The following is a 14877-nucleotide window of genomic DNA, read 5'->3' as shown; positions in this document are numbered from 1 at the left end:
GATCTGCCCTACCCTTCACTTTGTGATGCAAGATGACGTGGTGTGTGCTCAGAGTCCCCGGATGGGTCAGGATGCTTCCTCTATGTTGTTTTGGGGAATCTGACATTGGTCACTGAGTCCCGTTAACTTCCCCCAACTCGCCTCATTTCCTGAGGCTGCTCACATTTGTCCTTGAGCTTTCTGGCTGTTGTGTCTCCTCCTGGACTGGGGTGGGTGAGAAAGGAGAACGTCCCAGGTTGTGGGGATCTTTGATTTCACTGCCTGCTTTACCGAGGGACTGGGAAGTCTAGGGGGGAGAGTGGTTTCTGTGATGTGCACGTGGCCAAGTGGTTAAGCAATCTGAAGGTCATGAGTTTGAGCCTCAGGCCAGGCAGTGTGTTGTAACCTTGAGCATGGCACTTAACCACACATTGCTCCTGCATGTTTATAGCCCAGATGGATCAAATCACCTAATCCTGTTCCTGTGTCTTATGCATTACCATGACAGAATGATGGCTCCTTCTTATCCCATATTGTTTTGCGATGTGTGAGGGGCAATAAAAGATTGTTCATTGAGATGATTATATTTGGCTTCAACGTTTAAATTTCAGTGAGTTTTGTTCTTAGTAACATTAAGCAAAAATGTTTGGTTCTCCTTTTCATTGTTAATGTGCTTCATTAGCTCTCTGGTTAGTGTTAGACCTGCGGTGAGAGGTTTATTGGAAGAAAAGCCCCAACTGGAAGCAAACCACAGCTGAAAATGTGGGAATAGCAACAAGTGAACTAGCCCGAGGACTGAGAGCATCAACTGGAGAGAACACCTCTGAATCAGCTGACTTGGAGATCCCAGTGAGTCAGTGAGGAGGAAGTTTGGTGAGTCTCATTAACTCAAACACTGGTCCTTTATACCTGTACAATAGAAGGTGGGAAATAGTTGGTGAGACTGAATGTGCCCAGAAGAACCATTTATGCCTCTGTCAGACACAGTTACAATCACACCAGGTCTGGTAAAGTGCTTCCAGCAGCCCAGCCCTTTAAAATCACTCGCATTTTGTGGAAGTCAAATCTGGTTAAAGTGGTGGAAATCGGGCAGAATCTCAAGTTGCTGGAGATCTGCACTAAAAACTGAAAATGAAGTCATCCTGACAAAATGTTATGAACCTGTAAAGATTGTTTCTCTCCCCACAGCTGTTCCTGACATGCTGAGAAGTTTGGTAATTCCAATTTCTTTTTATTACATTCACTCTGGATTGGTTTATGTTTCCTGAAATGTACCGGTTTTAATGTGGTAGTGGAAATGGCTCACTCTGTGATAGTTGAACAATAAAGTAACCACAACTTTTCCCTGCAAATTACCTTGGTGCCAATTAGTTTGCTATTCCTAGAAATGTGTTCAGTACAGTTGTTGTGAACAAGGTTTACAGAATAATCTCAGGAATGTTCGGCGTTATGTATGAGGAGCATTTGATTGTTTTGGACCTGTGCTCAATGGAGTTCAGAGGGACGGTGGGGGTGGTGGGGGATGTTTGGTTAAGTAAACCTACCAAATGCTGAAAAGCCTGGATACAGTGGACATGGAGAGGATGTTTCCATTAGACTGTGATCTGACAGCACAGTCTCAGAATAAAGAAGCTTCCCGTTAAAACTGAGTGGAGAAAAAAATTTGGCCAGAAGATGTCTGATCTGTGGAATTTGTTGCCACAGAGGTTGGTTGAAGCTGCCATTTGGGTATATTTATGACAGAGATTAACATATTCATGATTGCTGAGTAGCTTCAGGGTTACAGGAGGAAGGCAGGAATATGGTGTTGGAATGAAAATCAGCTGTGGTTAAATGGTGGGGCAGATCAGATGGATCGAATCAACTAATTCTGTTCCTTATGTCTTACCATGACTGAATGATGGCTCCTCCTTATCTCATATTGTTTTGTTCTTAGTAACATTAACCAGAAATGTTTGGTTCTCCTTTTTATTGTTATTGTGCTTCATTATCTCTCTGGTTAAAGTTAGACCTGCGGTGAGAGGTTTATTGGAAGAAAAACCCCAACTAGAAGCAAACCACGGCTGAAGATGAGGGAACAGCAACAAATGAACCAGCCCGAGGACTGAGAGCATTAACTGGAGAGAACAGCTCTGCCTCAAGAGACTCTGAGATTCCATTGATTCAGTCAGGAGAAAGTTTGGTGAGTCTCATTTACTCAAACACTGATCCTTTAGACATTACATACCTGTATAAGGGAAGGTGGGATATAGTTGGAGTGAGACTGAATGTGCCCAGAACAACCAGTTATGCCTCTGTCAGACCCAGTTGCAATCACTCCAGGTCTGGTAATGAGCTTCCAGCAGCCCAGTCCTTTAAAACCACTCCCACTCTGTGGAAGTCAAATCTGGATAAAGTCACTCAGAGACTGTACGGTACAAACTCTTTATTCCAAGCACCTGGGGCTTACTTAGTTAGTCGCTCAAACAGGAACAGTCTGTGACTATTCCCACCCAATCCACTAACTGACTAACAATTCCCCTTACACCACAGATATATCCATCCAGATACCCCCACACAAGACAGGCTGGAGCCAAAGATAGTTACTACATGACAGGCTGGAGCCCCTAAAGACAAACTACAAAATAGTCATAATGGTTTACACACACAGAATAGACTGAAGCTATCCTATCTCTACATGTGAATGCACAAGGAGATAAGCATCTTGAAACCCTAGCTAGCTACCCGCAAGAAGAAACATGACTCAGCACATCGGTTGATCATCAGCAGTTTCTTTCAGAAAAACAGACTGCTATTGTTTAACGAAGTGTTAACCATTTTACAGACTTTATCCTTCCCTCCGTTTGATCATTACATTATCAACAATGCAGTAACTTTTTACAGAGAAAGCAACTGACGACAGCATTGACTTATCAGTGGGTAAAGACAGTGTATAACAGTAATTGTAACAGAGATGTGTACAACTATTAGGACATAATGCAGTATCATGCCCCACATATTACCAAACAGGCCTTCAAAGATCACCATTTCGACCCTTTGGTGAACCCGTGTAAATCCTGCCCTACTTTCTTGATGCTGTCAATCTCCTTTGCAGTGTGCTCGGAGAGGGGTGTAATGTTAGTAGATTCATCAGGAATATACGTGCAGCATTCTGTGTCAATAACAGCACAGCTTCCCTCTTTCTCAGCTGGGATAAACTCTAAAGCTGTACGATTGTGTATGACTGTTTGCCAGATTGCAATCATTTCAGTGGATATTTCTGTTACTTGGGCCTGTGTTTCTGTCAGGTCCCCTGCTGTATTGTGGCCAGCTCCTCAAGTGCTGTATCCAAATTGATTATCTCTCATGAATTCCTGGCTACTCCATAGGAGAGAAAAGTAATCATCCAAAATCAATCAGTCTCAGTTATTCCTCTCGGCTGCTGGGCACCTGCAAGTATGGCCAGGATGCATGTTTCCCAGTATTGGAAGTTCCGTTTGATGGGGGCCTGAGACACCATCCCTCAAAACACTGACAGCCACAGTCATCTCTGTCTGGACCACAGGTCCTCATCTCACTTCCCCAGATGTTATTTGAGAAAGCCCAGGCTGAGAGTTCCTCACTCTGGTTGAGCGGGATTACTGACATTGGAACCATAGTTTTACCATGCTGTGGAATTTCAGCACAAACCCAGCAGGCCCCTAGTTCTAACTGTTTAGCATAGGTATAACAGAAAGACGGAAATGTGTTAACATGGGGGCCCCTGGATGCTGGGGTGAGCCCTCTCAAAGACATAAACATGAACACCACTAACAACCAATACATTTTCCATTAGTCCGAGAGAGACCTTCTACACAGTTCCTTCAGTAAGATGTTTGGCACCTAATTGATGTATCCACCGAGATTGCCCCTTCAGTTTCACACCCATGTAAATGGTCAGCAACACCTAATATGGTCCAAACAATTGGGACCAAGGTTCCCTCAATCCCAGTTGTTTGTCAGGAAACAAATATCCTAAGGTCCATGATGGGATAGTCACTCCTCTCTGCAGAGTAGTTCTCTTCCTTGTAAGCCTGTCGTACTTGTGAATGTATGCTTGGAAAATTTTGGTTAGTTGGCATATATATTTCCCCACGTCTTCCCCGTGGGTATGAATATCCAATTTTGCTGGTAGACTTTCTGGGAGCAATGATACACAAGGTCTTAGTCCCCAGGGTGTCTTCATGGACCATCCAGAAATGATTTCAGCTGGTGACAACCCTGTTTTCCCCTGTGGGGTAACCCTCATTTGGAACTGGGTGATGGTAGGACCTTCAACCGAGTCCAGTCTCCACTGTTAGTTTGGCCAATTTACTCTTCAGAGTGCCATTGGCTCTCTCCACTGTGTCAGCGGCGTGTGGGTGGTGTACACAGTGGAATTGTTGCTTGATAGCTAGTTCATTACGTATACCTTTGTTTACTTTCATCACGAAGTGTGGGTCATTGTCAGAGCTCAGCATCTCTGCCAGGCCGTACCTGGGAAGTATTTCCCGTAATAATACCTTCACAACAGTCATAACAGTATTATTGGTAGTTGGAACAGCTTCAACCCATCTACTAAACACATCTATAATATCTAAGCAGTATCTATAGCAATGTACTCTAGGCAATTCAATAAAATCAACTTGTAGACACAAAAAGGTCCACCTGGCAAGGGAGTCGTACCCGGTGTGCAGGGTACAGGTTACCAACCATTACCTCCTTTCCCAGGTGTGTACAATTATGTATCTAATCGACCAATATTGGTAAAAACTGTGTATGAACACAAATCTGTCCCACTGGGGTGATCCAAAAACCTAGGTCGGGGTCTTTCTGGCACCCCCATCTGGGACCACAGTTTTCACTCCTCCTCAGAGGCGTCCCCCTGAGAAGAACAAAACTCGAGGTAGCTGTAGAGCGGTGAGTAAGTTGTTTACAAAGGTGACATTACTAACGGGGTGGCCAGAGGAAGTCAGGAATCCCCATGTTCTCAGAGAGCCCTGTAGTCATGTACAATTCCAAATGTATAACGGAAGTCTGTGTAAACGTTCCCACTTTAGTCTGTTGCTGGGATACAGGGATGAGTCAGAGCAAACAGCTCAGCCTTCTAGGCAGAGACAGCTGCTTCAAAAGAGGCCTGTTCAATTACTTCACTGTCCATCACTATTGCATAGTCAGAATATTGTTATCCTGCTGGATCCACAAAAGAGCTTCCATCCTCATAAAACGTTGCCTCGGGATTGAGGGGATATTGCTAAATGGATGGGAGAGTCTGTCCTTCTTTCATGGTGATCCAGACGGAGACAGTTGGTGCGACAGACTTCCTGGCCTGAAATTACACAGAGATGGGGTACAGCATCTTGGGATTGGACACTATTAAAAGGTTGTCTTACCAGATATCCCGTCTTCACCTCAGACTCCTTCCCGTATTGGACTAGACCCGCGGCCAAGTCTTGCCAGTCTCCCTCGGTGCTGGAGGCTTGTTTTGTTAGGGTGTAGGCCAGGAACCCTGGGCTCTTTGGCTTGAAACCAGTGCAAACGCTAAAGGTGGTATGGGGAACTACCTGTTCTGTCTGTCGCCAAAGGAAATCTGGCAATTCGGCCAGTAATGCAATACCGTTTCTTCCTTTAACCTCTCTAATCACCGTGACTGGGAACTTCTGTCCATCGAGGGGTGCATAATATTGGCTTTCCTCAGTGGCGCACCCCGTAGGGTCAAAGCACAGAGTCACATGAGGGTCGGCTGCTGGCAGAAGGAGTGGAGTCCAAATTAAATGCCCTCCACTTGGGCGTCAGAAACTGGAGAAGCTGTCGGGTGTTCACCTGTCAAGGGTGACAGCATTGTCTGTGCAAAGAATCTCGATTTCCAACAGACAGAGCAAGTCTCTCCCTGCTAGATTACACCCCCGTCTGGTGGTGACTGTAAATGAAACCTCACACTGGTTCCCCTGGAATTCCACCTGAGTGGCTGGGTATGTGAATATGTACGTTCCGTGCCTTCGAACCCTGACAGAGTGATTATAACGTCTGATAGCTGGAATCCCTTTTCTGATACTATTTCCTGATCAAGAGTGGTTGTGGTTGCCCTCATATCAATCATAAATGGAACTGGATTTCCAGCAACTTGCAATATTACATTGGGCTCTTCCTGAGGATTGGCACTCATGGTTGGAAGCATCTTCTTGTCAATTTCTAAACGGGTTGTTGTCCCCACCTGTCCCTTGGTAGGTTTTTGCTCCCATTTCTGTTCCTCAGATATAGCCCGCTTGCGTCCTTCTTCCCGCTGAGCATATTCACCTTTAATATTAGTTCCCTTCGGGGTTGATCGAGATTCGAAAGTTGGGTCCTAATGATATGTCAAAGCTCGTCGCATTCGATTTCGGTCATTGTCAGGCCAGTCCATATTATTTGATTTAATCATGTTGGCTAACTTAGTTGGTAAGCATTGGAGCAGTAGGGCATTGAACTGGGGGGACAGATTCCCATCATTAAAGTCTTGGTCTCCTGCGAAGGTGCCGCAGCAGGCCACAAATTGCTCTCAATAGTCTGGTCCCGATTCCCCAGGCTTAGGTTTGCATTCAGGTACTGCTGTTCAGGAGGATTTAAACTAATGTGACACGGGGATAGGAACAAGTGCAGAGAGACAGAGGGGTTCAAAATGAGTGTAGCAAAATTTCATATCCACCGTCAACCCTTTAAGTATCATTTGCCAGTCTATCTTAGCTAATTCATATCTCATACCTTCAAAGCTACCCTTCTTTAAGTTCAGAACCTTTGTTTCTGAATTCACTGTGTCACTCTCCATTGTAATGAAGAATTTCACCTTCTTATGGTCACTCTTGCCCAAGGGGCCTCGCCAACAAGATTGCTAACTAACCCTTCCTCTTTGCTCAATACCCAATGTGGAATGGCCTGCTCTCTAGTTGGTTCCTCAACACGCATATGCAATGGCAAGCATTTAAAGATTGCATGGATGAACTACAACAAGTGTTCATCCCAGTTTGGCAAAAGAATAAACCAGGGAAGGTAGTGCACCCGTGGTTGACAGGGGAAACTAGGGATAGTATCAAGTCCAAAGAAGAAACATACAAATTAGCCAGAAAAAGTGGCACACCTGAGGACTGGGAGAAATTCAGAGTCCAGCAGAGGAGGACAATGGGATTAATTAGGAAAGGGAAAAAAGATTATGAGAGAAAGCTGGCAGGGAACATAAAAACTGACTGTAAAAGCTTTTATAGATAAGTGAAAAGAAAAAGATTGGTTAAGACAAATGTAGGTCCCTTACAGTTAGAATCAGGTGAATTGGTCATAGGGAACAAGGACATGGCAGACCAATTCAATAACTACTTCAGTTCTGTCTTCACTAAGGAGGACATAAATAATCTTCCGGAAATAGTAGAGGACCGAGGGTCTAGTGAGATGGAGGAACTGAGGGAAATACATGTTAGTAGGGAAGTGGTGTTAGGTAAATTGAAGGGATTAAAGGCAGATAAATCCCCAGGGCAAGATGGTCTGCATCTGAGAGTGCTTAAGAAATTAGCCCAAGAAATAGTGGATGCATTAGTCATAATTTTTCAAAACTCCTTAGATTCTGGATTAGTTCCTGAGGATTGGAGGGTGGCTAATGTGACCTCACTTTTTTTTAAAAATGAGGGAGAGAGAAACTGGGAAATTATAGACCGGTTAGCCTGACATCGGTGGTGGGGAAAATGCTAGAGTTGGTTGTGAAAATGTGATAACAGCACATTTGGAAAGAAGTGAAATAATCGGACAACGTCAGCATGGATTTGTGAAAGGAAAATCATGTCTGGCGAATCTTATAGAATTTTTTGAGGATGTAACTAGTAGAATGGATAGGGGAGAACAAGTAGATGTCGTATATTTGGATTTTCAAATGTCTTTTGACAAGGTCCCACACAGGAGATTAGTGTGCAAATTTAAAGCACACAGTATTGGCGGTATGTTATCGATGTGGATAGAGAATTGGTTGGTAAACAGGAAGCAAAGAGTGGGAATAAACGGGACCTTTTCAGATTGGCAGGCAGTCACAAGTGGGGTACTGCAAGGCTCAGTGCTGGGACCCCAGTTGTTTACAATATATATTAATGATTTAGACGAGGCAATTAAATGCAGCATCTCCAAGTTTGCGGATGACACGAAGCTTGGCGGCGGTGTTAGCTGTGAGGAGGATGCTAAGAGGATTCAGGGTGACTTGGATAGGTTAGGTGAGTGGGCAAATTCATGGCAGATGCAATTTAATGTGGATAAATGTGAGGTTATTCACTTTGGTTGCAAGAACAGGAAAACAGATTATTATCTGAATGGCCAATTAGGAAAAGGGGAGGTGCAATGAGACCTGGGTGTCATTGTACACTAGTCATTGAAAGTGGGCATGCAGGTACAACAGGCGATGAAAAAGGCAAATGGTATGTTGGCATTCATAGCAAAAGGATTTGAGTACAGGAGCAGGGAGGTTCTACTGCTGTTGTACAAGGCCCTGGTGAGGCCACAGCCGGAGTACTGTATGCAGTTTTGGTTCCCTAATCTGAGGAAAGACACTCTTGCCATAGAGGGAGTACAAAGAAGGTTCAACAGATTGATTCCTGGAATGGCAGGATTTTCATATGAAGAAAGACTGGATCGACTAGGCTTATAATCGCTGGAATTTAGAAGATTGAGGGGGGATCTTATTGAAACGTATAAAATTCTAAAGGGATTGGACAGGCTAGATGCAGGAAGATTGTTTCCAATGTTGGGGGAGTCCAGAACAAGGGGTCACAGTTTAAGGATAAAGGGGAAGCCTTTTAGGACCAAGATGAGGAAAAACTTCTTCACACAGAGAGTGGTGAATCTGTGGAATTCTCTGCCAAAGGAAACAGTTGAGGCCGGTTCATTGGCTATATTTAAGACGGAGTTAGATATGGACCTTGTGGCTAACGGGATCAGGGGTATGGAGAGAAAGCAGGTACAAGGTTCTGAGTTGGATGATCAGACATGATCATACTGAATGGCGGTGCAGGCTTGAAGGGCCTAATGGCCTACTCCTGCACCTATTTTCTATGTTTCTATGTGTGGAAAATTAAAATCTCCCAGAATCACAACCTTGTGCTTACTACAAATATCTGCTATCTCCTTATAAATTTCCTCCTCCAATTCTCGCTCCCAATTAGCTGGTTTATAATACACCCCTATAAGTGTTACTATACCTTCCCCATTCCTCAATTCCACCAACATAGGCTCCCTAAATGATCCCTGTAATCTATCCTGTCAAAGCACTGCTGTAATATTTTCTCGGACAAGCATTGCAATACCTCCCCCTCTTGCCCTTCTGATTCTGTCATACCAGAAGCAACAAAATATTGGAATATTTAGTTGCCAATCACAGCCCTCCTGCAACCATGTTTCACTAATAGATACAACATCATATTTCCAGTTATCAATCCATACTCTAAGCTCATCCACCTTTTTACAATGCTCCTAGCATTAAAATAGATGCATTCAAGAAACTTTCCACCTCTTCCTCTCTGTTTATCCCTAATGGTGCAAACAACTTTATTATCTCTTTTTTTCCCTTCTCCCCTACACCTTCAGTCTGAGTGCTCCTGCATCAGGGAGGAAGTTCAAATCATCTGTGTGTTAAATGTTTAGCCAGCACAGTGACTGAAGGCAGCTGCAGGTTCATGAGGGACTGTTACTGTCAGATTCTGCAGTTCTTGCGGCTGCTCATCGCACCCAGGACTGAACCCTGGTCACTGAGCAATGGAGGAGTCTGTTCAGTTGATGTTAGCCTTAAACTAGACTGGCATTTAATATTGTGGATTTGTGAAAGATAAATCAGTTCTGTATCAAATCCCGTGTCTCAGGTACTTACTGTCTCTACCACACTCACAGTGTACACTAGAAACGCCACTCAGCCCATCTGATTCCTGCCCATGTTTCTGTTCCATATCAGTATATCAAAATCTATCCCTGCCATTCCCCTCTCACTCTCCCTGAGATGACAGGTTGCAACTAGTCACCACTCCATGGGATAGGAGATTTCCCATGAATTTCATGGAAACATATAAATGCACAACACATTACAGATGCTTTGTCCCACATTGCTGTGCCAACCATGTATCTTACTCTAGAAGCTGCTTAGAATTACCCTGCTGCATAGCCACCTATTTTCCTAAGCTCCATGTACCTATCTGAGAGTCTCTTAAAAGACCCTATTGTATCTGCCTCTACCACCGTCGCTGGCGGTGCATTCCACACACACACCACTCTTTGCTTAAAATACTTAGCTCTGACATCTCCTCTGTACCTACTTCCAAGCAGCTTAAACCTATTCCCCCTCATATTAGCTGTTTCAGCCCTAGGGAAAAAGCCTCTGGCTATCCATACAACCAATGCCTCTCATCATCTTATACACCTGCATGAATTTCTCCAGGGTGAATAAGACGATGAGCTCACTGAGGTTTTGACGTTCTCTCTCTCTCTCTCTGTCTCTGACGTCACAGTCCCGCCTCACTCAGGCACTTAAAGCGACACTCACAGTAAGCGAACCTGCTGTCTCGTAACACAATGCACCTCTAAAGTCTGACAGCAGACTAGCGAGTGAATCTTCGATGGTGCAGAGTCAGAAACCAAGGAGTTGCCAGATTGAGTCAGGCTTTGGGGCTGCAAGGAGAGATGGGGTCTAGAGTTTACGAGGAGGAATAATCGGACCGGCAGGATGTGGCTACAAAAGAAAGGTCAGAAACATTTGGAAACTGGTTGACCGAAATAATGGTGGTTAATTTCAGGCAGCAAATGTGGAGAGGAATAAAAAGACAATGTTTAGGCCGAGCCCCTTCAGCATGCCTAGACTGTGTACTCCACTGCTTAGTTGCTCTCTGAATTGCAGAGTTCCTCCAGCGTTTTGTGTGTGCGTCTCTGTATTTCCAGCAACTGCAGAATCTCCTGTGTTTTATATCTGCATTTTACTTTGGCATTAGATACACATAGATATTGAGTATATTGTTTATGGGAGCCGCTTTCTGCGTTAAAACAGGTGCAGATTTTTTTCTATACACACTATAAAAAAAATGAGGTATGGACATTGAACCGGTGCTTGCAGAAATGGTTAATGGCACCGTGATTACCCAGAGGGCCATGCTTTAAGAATTTTGCCGGCGCTGAAGCGCCGATGAAATGCGCAGGCGTCAGGCTGAGGACGTCCCTGAGTTTCACGCATGCGTGCAGTACACAGAAGGACTTGAAAATGTCGGGTGCTGGTAAGAGCGATTCTCCGTGTTTTTATCTTAAACACTGACTTCGGGACAATTCCTGTGAAATCCAGACACTGTGGCCAGCAAGCCCGGGACAGTCCTGCCCTCTTCCCTCTCTCTCATCCCCACGATCCGTACACGGGCCCCGGGGAGCTTCCGGCTGCTGAGTGAATGGGAACCGATGGATCTCTCAGACAGAGCTGAGCTCCAGCGATCTAAATGCAAGGATTAGGAACTCAGAGAACAAAATATTTTACATCACCAGTTGAGAAAATCACCTTTGTTCTATCTCCAATTACTAACAACAGAAAATCTGCAGATGCTGGAAATCCAAGCAACACTCACAAAATGCTGGAGGAATTCAGCATTAGTACTCTTTTCCATAGATGCTGCCTGGCCTGCTGAGCTCCTCCAGCATTTTGTGCCTGTTGCTTGTTCAACCTCCTCTTGTTCTGGACTTTTCTACCCGTGAGAGCATGTTTTGTCCCATTTTCTCTGGGTACTTAATGATGGCAAACACCTTTGTCCTGGGCAGCCAGTAGCTTTCACATCCCAAATGTGCCAGGCTCCAGTGAGACAGACTACTGCCCTTCCCTTCATATTCATTGGCATTGCCATCACTGAGTTCACCACTGTCAGTCATTGGGGGAGGCTTCAGGGGAATACAGAAACTGGTGATACTTGTGTGTATTCTGGTCTTGCAAAAGTTGCTGGAGAATTTGCAAGTGGGAAGAAGTGGAGTGATATTTGGAAATCTGACTTTGTAAAGCGTAACTTAGCAAGCAAACCACATATGGACAATATGCAAAAACTTTGGCGAGAAAATCCTTCATTACTCATTACAGGCCTGCTACATAGGTTGTGTGAGAATGCAGATGAACTGGATCGAACCCAGAGGAGATCAATGTTCCTATCGACAGTGATTTGCCAGCTGTTAAAATGAATACCTCTCCATAAAAATTCACTGTGCACAACTTGTCACTGGGTAAAAAAATGCACAGTGCAAGATTTATGTACACACTGGTTATTACAAATTAGAGGGGGTATTGGAGGGAAGATGGGGAGACCTGTAGTGTCCCTGATGCCCTCACTTACAAGAAATGCATCCAGCTGCAGCTTGTAACCCTGCACTTTAAGGAGTTGGAACTTGAAATGCATATGGGAATTGATGGTCATTCCAGATACCAGCACTCTGCCCAGTCAGGAGATGATTTATCTTGCAACTTGGGTTTAACCTCACTGTAACAGTGTGATACCAAATCAAACCATGGCATCTCAAGTAAACTCATCTGAAATGTTGTCCTACACCCATTGATGGATTTTGTAAATCTTTTACAGGTTAAAAACGAGAAGGAATTTGTCTCCAGGAATCTCAAACACGACATGCCAGTTTTGTTGTCTCTGTCTAGATATTTAAGAAGTGGAGCAAGGGATTCAGTCGACCATCCTTCCTGCTCAGACTGTGGGGAGGGATTCACATGGTCATTTGAACATCTAGCAAGCCCGTCATCTTACAGAGGAGAAAGGCCTTTCACCTGCTCAGACAGTGGGAATGGATTCATTTGGTTATCACAATTGAAGGTACATCAGCAAGTTCACACTGGGCAAGGCCATTCACCTGTTCTGTGTGTGAGAAAGGATTCTGTCGGGCATCCCACCTGTGGACACACCAGTCAGATCACAGTGGGCAGAGGCTGGTCATCTGCTGAATTTCTGGTAAGGGATTCTCTTGGTCATCTGACCTAATGGCACACCAGCGTGTTCACACCAGGGGGCGGCCATTCACCTGCACAGTCTGCGGGAAGGGATTCACTGCATCATCCAACCTACTGGTACATCAGCGAGTTCACACTGGGGAGAGGCCATTCACCTGCTCAGTCTGTGGGAAGGGATTCACTCAGTCATCCCACCTACAGAGTCATCAGCAAGTTCACACTGGGGAGAAGCCGTTCACCTGCTCAGACTGTGGGAAGAGTTTCACTCGGTCATCCCGACTACTGGCACACCAGTCAGTTCATACTGGGGAGAAGCCATTCACCTGCTCAGTCTGTGGGAAGGGATTCACTCAGTCATCCCACCTACTGAGACATCAGCGAGTTCACACTGGGGAGAGGCCCTTCACCTGCTCAGTCTGTAGGAAGGGATTCACTGAGTCATCCACCCTGCAGAGTCACCAGCGAGTTCACACCGGGGAGAGGCCATTCACATGTTCAGTCTGTGGGAAGAGATTCACTCATTCATCCCACCTACAGAATCATCAGCGAGTTCACACTGGGGAGAGGCCATTCACCTGCTCAGTCTGTGGGAAGGGGTTCACTCAGTCATCTGACCTGCAGAGACATCAGAGAGTTCACACCGGGGAGAAGTTGTTCACCTGCTCAGAATGTGGAAAGGGATTCATACTGTCATCCTACCTACAGAGACATCAGCGATTTCACACTGGGGAGAAGCCATTCACCTGCTCAGTCTGTGGGAAGGGATTCACTGAGTCATCTACCCTACAGAGACATCAGAGAGTTCACACTGGGGAGAAGCCATTCTCCTGCTCAGTCTGTGGGAAGAGATTCACTGATTCATCCCACCTACACAGTCATCAGCGAGTTCACACTGGGGAGAAGCCGTTCACCTGCTCAGACTGTGGGAAGAGTTTCACTCGGTCATCCCAACTACTGGCACACCAGTCAGTTCATACTGGGGTGAAGCCATACACCTGCTCATTCTGTGGGAAGGGATTCACTCAGTCATCCAGCCTACTGGTACATCAGCGAGTTCACACTGGGGAGAAGCCGTTCACCTGCTCAGACTGTGGGAAGGGATTCACTCATTCATCCAGCCTACAGAGTCATCAGCGAGTTCACACTGGGGAGAAGCCGTTCACCTGCTCAGTCTGTGGGAAGAGTTTCACTCGGTCATCCCACCTACAGAGACATCAGCGAGTTCACACTGGAGAGAAGCCATTCTCCTGCTCAGTCTGTGGGAAGAGATTCACTCGGTCATCCCACCTACAGAGACATCAGCGAGTTCACACTGGGGAGAATCCCTTCACCTTCTCAGTCAGTGGGAAGAGATTCACTGCATCATCCAAACTACTGGTACACTAACGAGTTCACACTGGGAAGAAGCCATTCACCTGCTCAGACTGTGGGAAGAGTTTCACTTGGTCATCCCAACTACTGGCACACCAGTCAGTTCACACTGGGGAGAAGCCATACACCTGCTCATTCTGTGGGAAGGGATTCTCTGAATCAATAAACATTACTGAGTCATCAGCGAGTTCATACTGGGGAGAAGCCATTCACCTGCTCAGTCTGTGGGAAGAGTTTCACTCGGTCATCCCAACTACAGAATCATCAGCGAGTTCATACTGGGGAGAAGCCATTTATCTGCTCAGACTGTGGGAAGGGATTCACTCAGTCATCCCACCTACAGAATCATCAGCGAGTTCACACTGGGGAAAAGCCGTTCACCTGCTTAGACTATCGGATAGGATTCACTCAGTCATCACAACTACTGGCACACCAGTCAGTTCACAGTGAGGACTGGCCATTGTTATGAATCCCTGGGTTTCCTTTGCTGTGGACTGTCATTTTAAGAGAGAGAGACAGAGATTAGGATGCCGACTCAGTCTGACTTGCAGCTTGTTTACATC

At 45.4% G+C, this 14877-nt stretch overlaps 1 long non-coding RNA gene and 1 pseudogene across 1 annotated transcript in view; both read left to right on the top strand.

Moving 5' to 3' along the window:
• The first annotated feature begins 712 nt into the window (after positions 1–712).
• LOC140723918 (uncharacterized) overlaps positions 713–14877 on the top strand; it is a 26229-nt gene continuing 12064 nt past the window's right edge. Inside the window, exons 1-2 of the long non-coding RNA XR_012098003.1 lie at positions 713–852; positions 1985–2161. This is a non-coding gene — a long non-coding RNA (uncharacterized lncRNA). The remainder of the gene's footprint in view (positions 853–1984; positions 2162–14877) is intronic.
• Positions 12684–14877, top strand: part of LOC140723911 (uncharacterized) — a 5493-nt pseudogene continuing 3299 nt past the window's right edge.

The sequence above is a fragment of the Hemitrygon akajei genome, unplaced genomic scaffold (genome assembly GCF_048418815.1).
Source record: "Hemitrygon akajei unplaced genomic scaffold, sHemAka1.3 Scf000147, whole genome shotgun sequence".
NCBI lineage: Eukaryota > Metazoa > Chordata > Chondrichthyes > Myliobatiformes > Dasyatidae > Hemitrygon > Hemitrygon akajei.
The sequence above is the reverse complement of the archived record's forward strand: the minus strand, read 5'-3'. Positions and strand labels throughout refer to the sequence as shown.